The sequence below is a fragment of the Oncorhynchus clarkii genome, chromosome 13 (genome assembly GCF_045791955.1).
Source record: "Oncorhynchus clarkii lewisi isolate Uvic-CL-2024 chromosome 13, UVic_Ocla_1.0, whole genome shotgun sequence".
NCBI classification, from domain to species: domain Eukaryota; kingdom Metazoa; phylum Chordata; class Actinopteri; order Salmoniformes; family Salmonidae; genus Oncorhynchus; species Oncorhynchus clarkii.
In genome coordinates this window covers 19286881-19300248 of record NC_092159.1, presented here as the reverse complement: position 1 = coordinate 19300248, position 13368 = coordinate 19286881, and positions in this window count along the sequence as shown.

Genomic DNA, 13368 nt, shown 5'->3' with positions numbered 1-13368 from the left:
CCGATAGTCCAGTATTACGAGGAAAAACATTAAGATCCACAACATTTATTCCATGGGACAAAACTAGGTCCAGAGTATGACTGTGACAGTGAGTAGGTCCGGAGAGATGTTGAACAAAACCCACTGAGTCGATGATGGCTCCGAAAGCCTTTTGGAGTGGGTCTGTGGAGGAGGTGAGGCCTCATTTAACACAGTAAATCCATCAGGCTTAAGCCATGTTTCAGTCAGGCCAATCACATCAAGATTATGATCAGTGATTAGTTCATTGACTATAACTGCCTTTGAGGTTAGGGATCTAACATTAAGTAGCCCTATTTTGAGATGTAAGGTATCACGATCTCTTTCAATAATGGCAGGAATGGAGGAGGTCTTTATCCTAGTGAGATTGCTAAGGTGAACACCGCCATGTTTAGTTTTGCCCAATCTAGGTCGAGGCACAGACACGGTCTCATTGGGGATAGCTGAGCTGACTACACTGACTGTGCTAGTGGCAGATTCCACTAGGCTAGCAGGCTGGCTTTATGTTTTATATAGACGTAAAGCTGAACACAGTCGATACAGAAGGCGAACTAGCAAACATTTATAGTCAAGCCAGTTTACCCGAAAAACCAAAAATATTTCGGACCATCAACAGCCCCCTCTTATAGATCTCACAGATCATCTAATGCTTACATTTGATCACAAAAGCTTGAAAAATGCAGTCAGTGAGAATTATCTAATTTTATATCAATTGCTTATTTAAGAGGGTAACATTTGAATCAAAAGGGTACTAGTGTTCCTTAGGAGGGCTGTGTGGGGCTGCTGTGCAAGGAGTCATATGACTACACACACACACATATACAGAGATGCACACACACACACAAACATATACAGAGATGCACACACACACACACACACACACAAACACATACAGAGACACACACACATACAGAGATGCACACACACACACAAACATATACAGAGATGCACACACAGACACAAACATATACAGAGATGCACACACACACACACACACACACACACCCTAACCCGTACTCTTACCCTAATCTTAACTCAATAACCTAACCTTAACCCTAGCCCTAAACCTAACCCTAGCTCCTAACCCTTAACATAATTCTAACCCTAACACTAATTTTAACCTTAACCCCTTAACCCCCTTGAAACAGCATTTTACTTTGAGGGGACTAACAAAATGTCCACAGTTGTTCAATTGTCTTATTCTTGTGGGGACTTCTTGTATAGGTGGTGAATAATACTATGCAGTCTGTATGTGACACAAGGGACCAATACGATACTCCTGAATACATTCCTGTAACGGTTCTCCTCTTGTGAAGTAGAGGCGGACCAAAGCGCAGCGTGGTGGTTGTTCATTGTATTTTATTGACGACACTATACATGAACAAACTAACGAAAAAACAAGAAATGTGAGAACTCAAAACAGCCCTGTCTAGTGCAAACACAAAAACAGGAACAATCACCCACAAACAAACAGTGAAACCCAGGCTACCTAAGTATGATTCTCAATCAGAGACAACTAATGACACCTGCCTCTGATTGAGAACCATACTAGGCCGAAAACATAGAACTGCCCCAAAACATAGAAAAGCAAACATAGACTGCCCACCCAACTCACGCCCTGACCATACTAAATAAATGCAAAACAAAGGAAATAGAGGTCAGAACGTGACAGTACCCCCCCCCCCCCAAAGGTGCGGACTCCGGCCGCAAAACCTTGACCTATAGGGGAGGGTCTGGGTGGGCGTCTGTCCGCGGTGGCGGCTCTGGCGCGGGACGCGGACCCCACTTCGCCATTGTCTTAGTCCGCCTTATTGTCCGCCTCCGTGGCTTACTCACCATGCCCACCCCTCTCAATGACCCCACTGGACAGAGGGGCTGCTTGGGACAGAGGGGCAGCTCGGGACAGAGGTGAAGCAGCTGCTCGGGACAGAGGGGCGGCAGCTGCTCGGGACCGAGGGGCGGCAGCAGCTCGGGACAGAGGGGCAGCTGCTCGGGACAGAGGGGCAGCTGCTCGGGACAGAGGGGCAGCTGCTCGGGACAGAGGGGCAGCTGCTCCGGGCGGAGGGGCTCTAGCGGCCCCTGGCTGACTGGCGGCACTGGCGGCCCCTGGCTGACTGGCGGCCCCTGGTTGACTGGCGGCACTGGCGGCCCCTGGCTGACGGGCGGCACTGGCGGCGCTGGGCAGACGGGAAGCTCAGATGGCGCTGGGCAGACGGGAAGCTCAGATGGCGCTGGGCAGACGGGAAGCTCCGGCAGAGGCGCCGGACAGGCGGGAGGCTCCGGCAGAGGCGCCGGACAGGCGGGAGGCTCCGGCAGAGGCGCCGGACAGGCGGGAGGCTCCGGCAGAGGCGCCGGACAGGCGGGAGGCTCCGGCAGAGGCGCCGGACAGGCGGGAGGCTCCGGCAGAGGCGCCGGACAGGCGGGAGGCTCCGGCAGAGGCGCCGGACAGGCGGGAGGCTCCGGCAGAGGCGCCGGACAGGCGGGAGGCTCCGGCAGCGGCGCCGGACAGGCGGGAGGCTCCGGCAGCGGCGCCGGACAGGCGGGAGGCTCCGGCAGAGGCGCCGGACAGGCGGGAGGCTCCGGCAGCGGCGCCGGACAGGCGGGAGGCTCCGGCAGAGGCGCCGGACAGGCGGGAGACTCCGGCAGCGCTGGAGAGGAGGAAGGCTCTGGACAGATGGGCCGGAGAGACAGCCTGGTACGGGGAGCTGCCACCGGAGGGCTGGGGTGTGGAGGTGGTGACGGATAGACCGGGCCGTGCAGGCGCACTGGAGCTCTTGAGCACCGAGCCTGCCCAACCTTACCCGGTTGAATGGTCCCGGTCGCCCTGCCAGTGCGGCGAGGTGGAATAGCCCGCACTGGGCTATGCAGGCGAACCGGGGACACCGTGCGCAAGGCTGGTGCCATGTAAGCCGGCCCAAGGAGACGCACTGGAGACCAGATGCGTAGAGCCGGCTTCATGGCACTTGGCTCGATGCCCACTCTAGCCCGGCCGATACGCGGAGCTGGAATGTACCGCACCGGGCTGTGCACCCGCACTGGGGACACCGTGCGCTCCACAGCATAACACGGTGCCTGCCCGGTCTCTCTAGCCCCCCGGTAACCACAGGAAGTTGGCTCAGGTCTCCTACCTGGCGTAGCCATACTCCCTGTTAGCCCCCCCCCAAGAAATTTTTGGGGCTGACTCCCGGGCTTCCATCCACGACGCCGCGCTGCCTCCTCATACCAGCGCCTCTCCGCTTTCGCCGCCTCCAGTTCTTCTTTGGGACGGCGATATTCTCCTGGCTGAGCCCAGGGTCCTCTTCCGTCTATTTCGTCCTCCCATGTCCATACCTCCTCGCGCTGCTCCTGCTGCTGCTTTTTCCTTTGCCCATTACCACACCGCTTGGTCCTGTTGTGGTGGGTGATTCTGTAACGGTTCTCCTCTTGTGAAGTAGAGGCGGACCAAAGCGCAGCGTGGTGGTTGTTCATTGTATTTTATTGACGACACTATACATGAACAAACTAACGAAAAAACAAGAAACGTGAGAACTCAAAACAGCCCTGTCTGGTGCAAACACAAAAACAGGAACAATCACCCACAAACAAACAGTGAAACCCAGGCTACCTAAGTATGATTCTCAATCAGAGACAACTAATGACACCTGCCTCTGATTGAGAACCATACTAGGCCGAAAACATAGAACTGCCCCAAAACATAGAAAAACAAACATAGACTGCCCACCCAACTCACGCCCTGACCATACTAAATAAATGCAAAACAAAGGAAATAGAGGTCAGAACGTGACAATTCCTTTCATGCCTTTTAGTGAGATCTTCTGAATTAAGTCAATGGTGTCTTCTTGGGAGTAAACATTACAATGAACATTTGGCATGCATGGTCTTCTAACTCTTTCACAAATGCTTGCCAGTATAACCCAATAGTCTGGCATATGACAGCAATCCAGAAAGGTTAAGCAGTAGCATTTGGCTCCTAAAGGAGAGAATCTGTGTGAATTGTCTATACTTTCCAAGTCCCCAGATGGATCCAAATCTCCACAAGGACGAGGAACTCAGGCAAAAAACGTGTCTGTGGATTATTGAATTCCATCTACTTTTCCCTCCCATTCCCTCCTCTCTCCTCCTCCATCAACTCAAACAACTTGTTTGAGGGATTCCATCTTTTTCCTGTTTTTCACTCTCCTTTTCTTCACTCATTTTATCATTTTCTCTCATTTTCTTTGCTCCTATTCGTTTCTTTCTCTCCTCCTTCTCCTCCTATTCCTTTTCCTCGCTCCTTCCTTCTCTCCTCCAAGTGCTCTTCCATCTCTGAATTAGACATCAAGAGTGTCTGTCTTGTTCATTGGAATGACCTTGAATTCAATGTCTATTTTCACATTAACAATAAACTGTGATAGATATCATCCTTCCTCCTTCGCCAGAAAGCCATTGGCTACACTCGAGGGAACGTGACTTTTCACCCTCTTCGGAGAAACGACATATCTGTTGAGCCAAATTGAAGTTTTTTTCATTTGACAGACTGGTTGCCACTTTCTCTCAGGGGATCATTGGTAAATTAGCTATTTCAAAACAAGGACATATATAACTACACATGAAATACTACAGCCAATGTATTCAGCACCTTGCCGGAGGCTTCTGCTGGCCAATCACTGCTTCGCGTTTGCCTGTCAAGCTTGTCCTACCGTTTGGCTCACTTTACCTCACAATCAACGACAACGTCATCTGATATTATCAACAGCCTCGAAGCAATTGGAATATAGGTAGTTCAATTTATGAATTTGGCTCACATTGTGAAATATGCAATATGCTGGAAAATAGGGCCAGAGAGAGAGAGATGGAACGAGAGGGAGCGAGAGAGAGAGAGAGAGACCAACCTGCTTGCGAAAATTCCACCTCAGGTTCTTGTTTCGGGGTCAGGTCTAACAACATCCATACATGCGGAACAAACATTGCATGCATCACAAAGTCTGTGTTGGAAGCCTCCCCCAGTTCAATGAGTCATTAATCTCTGGTCATTTCTCTTCAGGCCTCTTGCAGCTATGTCATCATAAATCCACTATTGGGAATTAGAGATGAATTCTGATCAATTATAACACTAAACTCAGGCTGAGAGAGGCTGGGTTGAGGGCCTCTAGGCCTGTTGTAAGGCAGTTTCTCACCAGACATCACCGGCAATAACATTGCCTATGGGCACAAACTTACCCCCGCTGGACCAGACAGGACTGGCAAAAAGTGCTCTTCACTGACAAGTCGCAGTGTTGTCTCACCAGGGCTGATGATCAGATTCACGTTTATCGTCAAAGGAATGAGCATTACACCAAGGCCTATACTCTAGAGCGGGATCGATTTGGAGGTGGAGGGTCCGTCCTGGTCTGGGGCGGTGTGTCACAGCATCATCGGACTGAGCTTGTTGTCATTGCAAGCAATCTCAACGATGTTCGTTACAGGGAAGACATCCTCCTCCCTCATGTGGTATCCTTCCTGCAGGCTCATCCTGACATGACCCTCCAGCATAACAATGCCACCAGCCATACAGCTCGTTCTGTGCATAATTTCCCGCAAGATAGGAATGTCAGTGTTCTGCCATGGCCAGCGAAGAGCCCGGATCTCAATCCCATTGAGCACATCTGGGACCTGTTGGATCAGAGGGTGAGGGCTAGGGCCATTCCCCACAGAAATGTCCGGGAACTTGCAGGTGCCTTGGTGGAAGAGTGGGTTAACATCTCACAGCAAGAACTGGCAAATCCTGTGCAGTCCATGAGGAGGAGATGTACTGCAGTACTTAATGCAGCTGGTGGCCAAACCAGATACTGACTGTTACTTTTGATTTTGACCCCCTCTTTGTTTCGGGACACATTATTCCATTTACGTTAGTCACGTGTCTGTGGAACTTGTTCAGTTTATGTCTCAGTTGTTGAATCTTGTTATGTTCATACAAATATTTCACATTAAGTTTGCTGAAAATAAATGCAGTTGACAGTAAGGGAGCCAAGATGGAGCAGGCTTTGCAGTCTTCCCCAAAAATGCATGGTCCATGGGTCCTAAAACTTAAGTTCCAATGAAGTTTCTAGTATGTAATTGACACGTCTAAAATGGAATAAACTGCTTTATTTCTGTTCACCCTTACCAGCGGGCAAAACTGGTTGAGATAACGTCATTACAACCGTCATTATTACATTTGTTCAACCAGTTTTACACAGTTTTGCCCACTGGGTTTCTTCGAAGAGTGTGTTGGGGGGGGGGCAGAGAATGGAGAGAGAGAGAGAAAGTCAGGTCACATTGGAAATGCTTCCCAATGGCTGCGTTTACACAGGCAGACCAATTCTGATATTTTTCCACTAATCACATCAGATCTTTTCACATCAGATCTTTTCGGAGCTGATTTATTGGTCAAAAGACCAATTTGTAAAAAAAAAAAAAGAATCAGATTTGGGCTGCCTGTCTAAACGCAGCCAATGGGGATCAAATTAAATTGTATTTGTCACATGCGTCATAAAACAATAGGTGTATACCAACGGTGAAATGCTTACTTACGGACCCTTTGACAACAATGCAGATAATTTTTGGTAATAGAAAAATCATAACAAGAGCAATAAATACACAATGAGCAACAATTACTTGCTTATATGCAGTCCACATGGTGCCAGTACCGAGCTGATGTGCAGGGGTACGAGATAATTGAGGTGTACAGTCTGTCTCCAGTTAATTAACCTGGAGAGTAAACCTCTTTACAGAGCAAACCTCTCTCCTCTTCTCCACTCGGCTCCTCTGATCATCCCTCCATCTCTCCCCTCTAATGTCTCTCTTTCTCTTTTGTTCTCCCTCTTTTTCTCCTCTCTTTCTCTCTCTCTCCATTCTCTGTCCCCCTCTCTATTTCTCTTTTTAACTTTCTTTCCCTCTCTTTCCCCTTTTTTCTCTCCCTTACTTTCCGCTCTCCCTCTCTTTTTCTAGGTGGGGGAAGGAAAGGAGGCCAAACAAAGGGTATTAATCTAGCCTTGTAATTAACGAGGACCTTCAGGTTCTTGCTGGTATATTTGATACGTCTTCAAATTCTATGAAACTCCTGCTTTTGCATAAAGGTACCTTGCAGTTAATTACTGCATGTTCATTATTTTGGAGTTATACTTCACCATTTTTAGATCAAGGTCAGTGATTGGTATATTGAAGTGTCACCACGGTTTTTAATCATGCAGTGATACCTGTTTGATCTACATAATGGTGTGCTGTAGTCAGGGATGAACTGGGACAAGAATTCATCCCTGTCATTTTATCCACACCAGCCTACATCACTGTTTGTGCTGCTAACTCACAATGAGTGAGGTGACAATGTAGAATGTGCTCTTTCTACTGTACGTTTATAGGCACCCTTTCCGTTTTACCATCCATGATCTTGTCTAACTGACTAATTTATTTATTTTTAGTTCACCTTTATTTAACCAGGTAGGCCAGTTGAGAACAAGTTCTCATTTACAGCTGCAACCTGCCCAAGATAAAGCAAAGCAGTGCTACAAAAACAACAACACAGAGTTACACATAAACAAACGTTCAGTCAATAACACAATAGAAAAATATATGTACAGTGTGTGCAAATGTAGAAGATTAGGGAGGTAAAGGCAATACACAGGCCATAGAGGCGAAATAATTACAATTTAGCATTAACACTGGAGTGATAGATGTGCAGATGATGATGTGCAAGTAGAGATACTGGGGTGCAAAATAGAAAAAAGATAAATAACAATATGGGGATGAGGTATTTGGGTCATAGCTGATGGTATGATGCTACAGTTTCATGTTATCAAGCCAACATGGGGAAAAACTGTCAGTGTGGCGATATACTCGATCCAGTGATGTTCCCTCTTTGATGCCATAGCAGTACATGACTGTTGGCACTCAGAACTTCTTAAACTGTATTTATGAAGGAGGGAGAGAGAGAGAGAGAGGGAGTAAGAGAGTCCTGTGGGAAGTAGCGAGGGAGGTTGTAGCTGATAGTTCCTCTACCCCCTAGGCTAGCTACCGAAAGGTCTTCCTTCCATCAGTCAAAGAGAACACTGACGCACAATCAAGCTCCTCTCATCTCCTTTCATGTACCTGCTGCTGCTCCCAAGAGGACAGGTACAACATTGCAATGTGGCTTTTCACTCCTGTTGTGAACTGTACTGGTCCACATACAACATCTTGGATACAGGATGATATTACAGTAGCTCTTACATTCTGTAAGGGTTTCACTCTAACACACCTGATTGTACTAATCATCTAATCACCCTTGTTAAGTTAAATCAGGTGATAGTGCAGGGCTGAAATAATAGTCTGTGTGTCCCCATGGCCAGAATGGGACAACATTGATCTAGATAGTACACCATGGTATTATAATCATACACGGATGACATTCTGTTATTTGTTCAAAACACCTGGCAGACCCCAATGCAGTTTAAACCACACAGACTTTGCATATTTGTGTAATTGGAACCACTGTGGTGTTACTCTACATTAGATTCAGATTGTAGCCTTCCCTCTCTCACTGGTGCCCTGTTTTCACCTCCTAAGCTGTACAGCCATGGCTCGCAGGCAGCATGGTGCTGACCTAGGTCACATGGTCAGCCACACTTAGCCAATGGCCAGTGGGGAGAGAACAGAGGTCAGGAGATCACTGGCTAATATTAGAGAGCATGTTGGGTTCTTGTTTTTACCAGGGAGTCACTGTTTTCATTCTTGATTTTATAATGTGCAGTATGTTTCATGTATCTTAATGTCATGCTACAGGCTCAGGATGAATTGATCATGATTCCATCAGTGAAATACTGTCCTTTGCTCTCCTATGGTTGTTTTTGTATTAATCTAACCAATACAGTTAGACAATAATTCTGTCCTCACTTGTCAGTCTGCTCCTCATAATTCACACCTTATCCTCCCTTAACTACCCCCATGTGTAATTTTGTCACCAACTGGCATCTTTCTGAAATGACTGCACTCATATCACACTAATGACTGAGCACACATTTCACACTAATGACTGAACACACATTTCACACTAATGACTGAGCACACATTTCACACTAATGACTGAGCACTCATTTCACACCAATGACTGAGCACTCATTTCACACCAATGACTGAGCACTCATTTCACACCAATGACTGAGCACTCATTTCACACTATTGACTGAGCACTCATTTCACACTATTGACTGAGCACTCATGTCCCACTCTAAGATGCTTTGTTTATGCGGGGCCAGGAATCTAGTCCAACAAGTCCTGTTCCAACTACTAGTCCAACTACTGTTCCATCGATGTAGATAGGGGGGTGTTCCCTCTGCTGTTTCCTGAAGTCCACAATCATCTCCTTAGTTTTGTTGACGTTGAGTGTGAGGTTATTTTCCTAACACCACACTCCAAGGGCCCTCACCTCCTCCCTGTAGGCCGTCTCGTCGTTGTTGGTAATCAAGCCTACCACTGTTGTGTCGTCCACAAACTTGATGATTGAGTTGGAGGCGTGCGTTGCCACGCAGTCGTGGGTGAACAGGGAGTACAGGAGAGGGCTCAGAACACACCCTTGTGGGGCCCCAGTGTTGAGGATCAGCGGGTTGGAGATGTTGTTACCTACCCTCACCACCTGGGGGCGGCCCGTGAGGAGAAGCCTGGTTTAGAGTGTGTGAGGTGAATGGTAAAATCTAAATGGTAAATCTAAAGTCCAGTAACCCAGTTGCACAGGGCGGGGATTCAGTTTGTACCCAATGATCTTTAAAATTATGCTTTCTATAAGATCCTTGCACTTGTATGTTGCAGTTCAGAAAGGCGGGACTAAATACTGTCCTTACTGTAGCACCTCTACTTTATTAGGTAATATCATGCTGAACTAATAGAACCCGGGCATGAGCCCAGTCTCCGAGAGTGTCTCAGAGGGAGTGGGATATGCAAAAAAATAATTTCCAATTCACGTGGTTATTAATACAAACTAAAGTGTTTGTATTCCCCTTTAATCTTGTGACTATCAAACCCGTATCCGGGAGCGTAATCATAGCCTCAAGCTCATTACCATAACGCAACGTTAACTATTCATGAAAATCGCAAATGAAATGAAATAAATATATTCAAGCACAAGCTTAGCCTTTTGTTAACAACACTGTCATCTCAGATTTTCAAAATATGCTTTTCAACCATAGCTACACAAGCATTCGTGTAAAAGTATTGATAGCCTAGCATAGCATTAAGCTTAGCATTCAACAGGTAACATTTTCACAAAAACAAGAAAAGCATTCAAATAAAATCATTTACCTTTGAAGAACTTCGGATGTTTTCAATGACGAGACTCTCAGTTAGATAGCAAATGTTCATTTTTTCCAAAAATATTATTTGTGTAGGAGAAATCGCTCCGTTTTGTTCATCACGTTTGGCTAAGAAAAAAATCTGAAAATGCAGTCTCTACAACGCCGAACTTTTTACCAAATTAACTCCATAATATCGACAGAAACATGGCAAACGTTGTTTAGAATCAATCCTCAAGGTGTTTTTCACATATCTATTCGATGATAAATCATTCGTGGCAGTTGGGTTTCTCCTCGGAAGCAAACGGAAAAATACTGCAGCTGGAGATTAGGCAGCGACCACCTGGTAGATGTAGTGTAAAATGGTCAATCTTCCAATGATATGCCTACAAATACGTCACAATGCTGTCGACACTATGGGGAAACGACAGAAAGTCTAAGCTCATTCGTGGCCCATTCACAGCCATATAAGGAGTCATTGGAACACAGCGCCTTCAAAATCTGGGGCACTTCCTGTTTGAAATTTCATCTTGGTTTCGCCTGTAGCATCAGTTCTGTGGCACTCACAGACAATATCTTTGCAGTTTTGGAAACTTTAGAGTGTATTCTATCCAAAGCTGTCACTTATATGCATAGTCGAGCATCTTGTCGTGACAACATATCGCGCTTAAAACGGGAACGTTTTTTATCCAAAAAATGAAATACCGCCCCTAGAGTTCCAAGAGGTTTTAATACAACTTGTACATGTGTGAAATAGGACGAATATCAGCATCCACCAAATTCTGATTATTATTATTATCACTACTATAATATCATGTTGAATTAGATAGAGTGTATTCTCTTCCTCTCACTGGATACATTTTTTTTGCAAACGAGATGCCGGTAAACAATCTCAAGAGGGCTTTCTCCTGTCAAGGATAAGATGCTTAGAAGACAAGTACAGAGTTATGGCATTTTCTCAATTGATATCATCCCTGGTAAAATAATAAATAATGCATCGCTGTTCTTGTGCCTTGCTACACTTCTTGAAAAGGGTCTGTGTCTGCGTGCTGTGTGAGAGAGAATCTCCCCCCTAGAAAACGCTATTCAAGCAATACTCAATAATTGGTTTCAGAGATAATGTCTCCCTCGTTCACAATGAGGATAACTCAATATCATATCTTGTTAGAGAGCTATTAGGGGATAGAGAGGAAACAGAAAAACGCTCATCCAGAGGTGGCGTTCCTAGCGGCCAGGGACTTTAATGCAGGGAAACTTAAATCAGTTTTACCTAATTTCTATCAGCATGTTAAATGTGTAACCATAGGGAAAAAAATTCGGGACCTCCTTCACTCCACACACAGAGACGCGTAAAAAGCTCTTCCTTGCCCTCCATTTGGCAAATCTGACCATAACTCTATCCTCTTGATTCCTGCTTACAAGCAGCAATTAAAGCAGGAAGCACGAGTGACTCGGCCCATAAAAAAGTGGTCAGAGGAAGCAAATGCTAAACTACAGGACTGTTTTGCTAACACAGACTGGAATACAGACCGGGATTCTTCCGATGGCATTGAGGAGTACACCACATCAGTCACTGGCTTTATCAATAAGGGCTTTGATGACGTCGTCCCTACAGTGACTATATGTACATACCCCAACCAGAAGCCATGGATTAGAGGCAACATTCGCACTGAGCTAAAGGGTAGATGCTGCCGCTTTCAAGGAGCGGGACTCTAACCCAGAAGATATAAGAAATCCCGCTATGCCCTCTGATGAACCATCAAACAGGCAAAGCGTCAATACAGGAATCAGATCAAATCGTACTACACCGGCTCCAACGCTGGTTGGATATGACAGGGCTTGCAAACTATTACAGACTACAAAGGGAAGCACAGCTGAGAGCTGCCCAGTGACATGAGCCTACCAGATGAGCTAAATAACTTCTTTGCTCGCTTCAAGGCAAGTAACACTGAAACATGCATGAGAGCATCAGCTGTTCTGGACGACTGTGTGATCATTTTCTCCACAGCTGATGTGAGTAAGACCTTTAAACAGGTCAACATTCACAAGGCCGCTGGGCCAGACGGATTACCAGGACATGTACTCCGAGCTGGCACTGACAAACTGGCATGTGTCTTCACTGACATTTTCAACTTCTCCCTGTCTGAGTCTGTAATATCAACATGTTTCAAGCAGACCACCATAGTCCCTGTGCCAATAATACTAAGGTATACTGCCTAAATGACAACCGACCCGTAGCTTTGAAAGGCTGGTCATGGCTCACATCAACACCATTATCCCAGAAATCCTAGTCCCACTCCAATTTGAATACCGCACCAACGAATCCACAGATAATGCAATCTCTATCGCACTCTACACTTCTACACTGCCCTTTCCCACCTGGACAAAAATAACACCTACGTGAGAATGCTATTTATTGACAAAAGTGCAGCGTTCCAAACCAAAATGCCCTCACAGCTCATCAGAAAGCTAAGGACCCTGGGACTAAACACCTCCCTCTGCAACTGGATCCTGGACTTTCTGACGGGCCGCCCCCCCGGGCGGTAAGGGTAAGTAACAACACATCCGCCACTCTGATCCTCAACACGGGGGCCCCTCAGGGGTGCATGCTGAGTCCGCTCCTGTACTCCCTGTTAACTCAAGACTGCACGGCCAGGCACAACTCCAACACCATCATTAAGTGTGCTGATAACACAACAGTCATCACCGACAACGATGAGAGGAGGTCAGAGACCTGACCATGTGGTGCAATGACAACAGCCTATCCCTCAACGTGATCAAGACAAAGGAGATGATTGTGGATTACAGGAAAATGAGGACAGAGCACTCCCCATTCTCATCGACGGGGCTATAGTGGAGCAGGTTGAGAGCTTCAAGTTCCTTGGCATCCCCAACACCAGCAAACTAACATGGTCCAAGCACACCAAGACAGTCGTGAAGAGGGCACGACAAAACCTATTCCCCCTCAGGAGACTGAAAATATTTGGCATGGGTCCTCAGATCCTCAAAAGGCTTTACAGCTGCACCATCAAGAGCATCCTGACCGGTTGCATCACTGCCTGGAAAGGCAACTGCTCGGTGTCCGACCGCA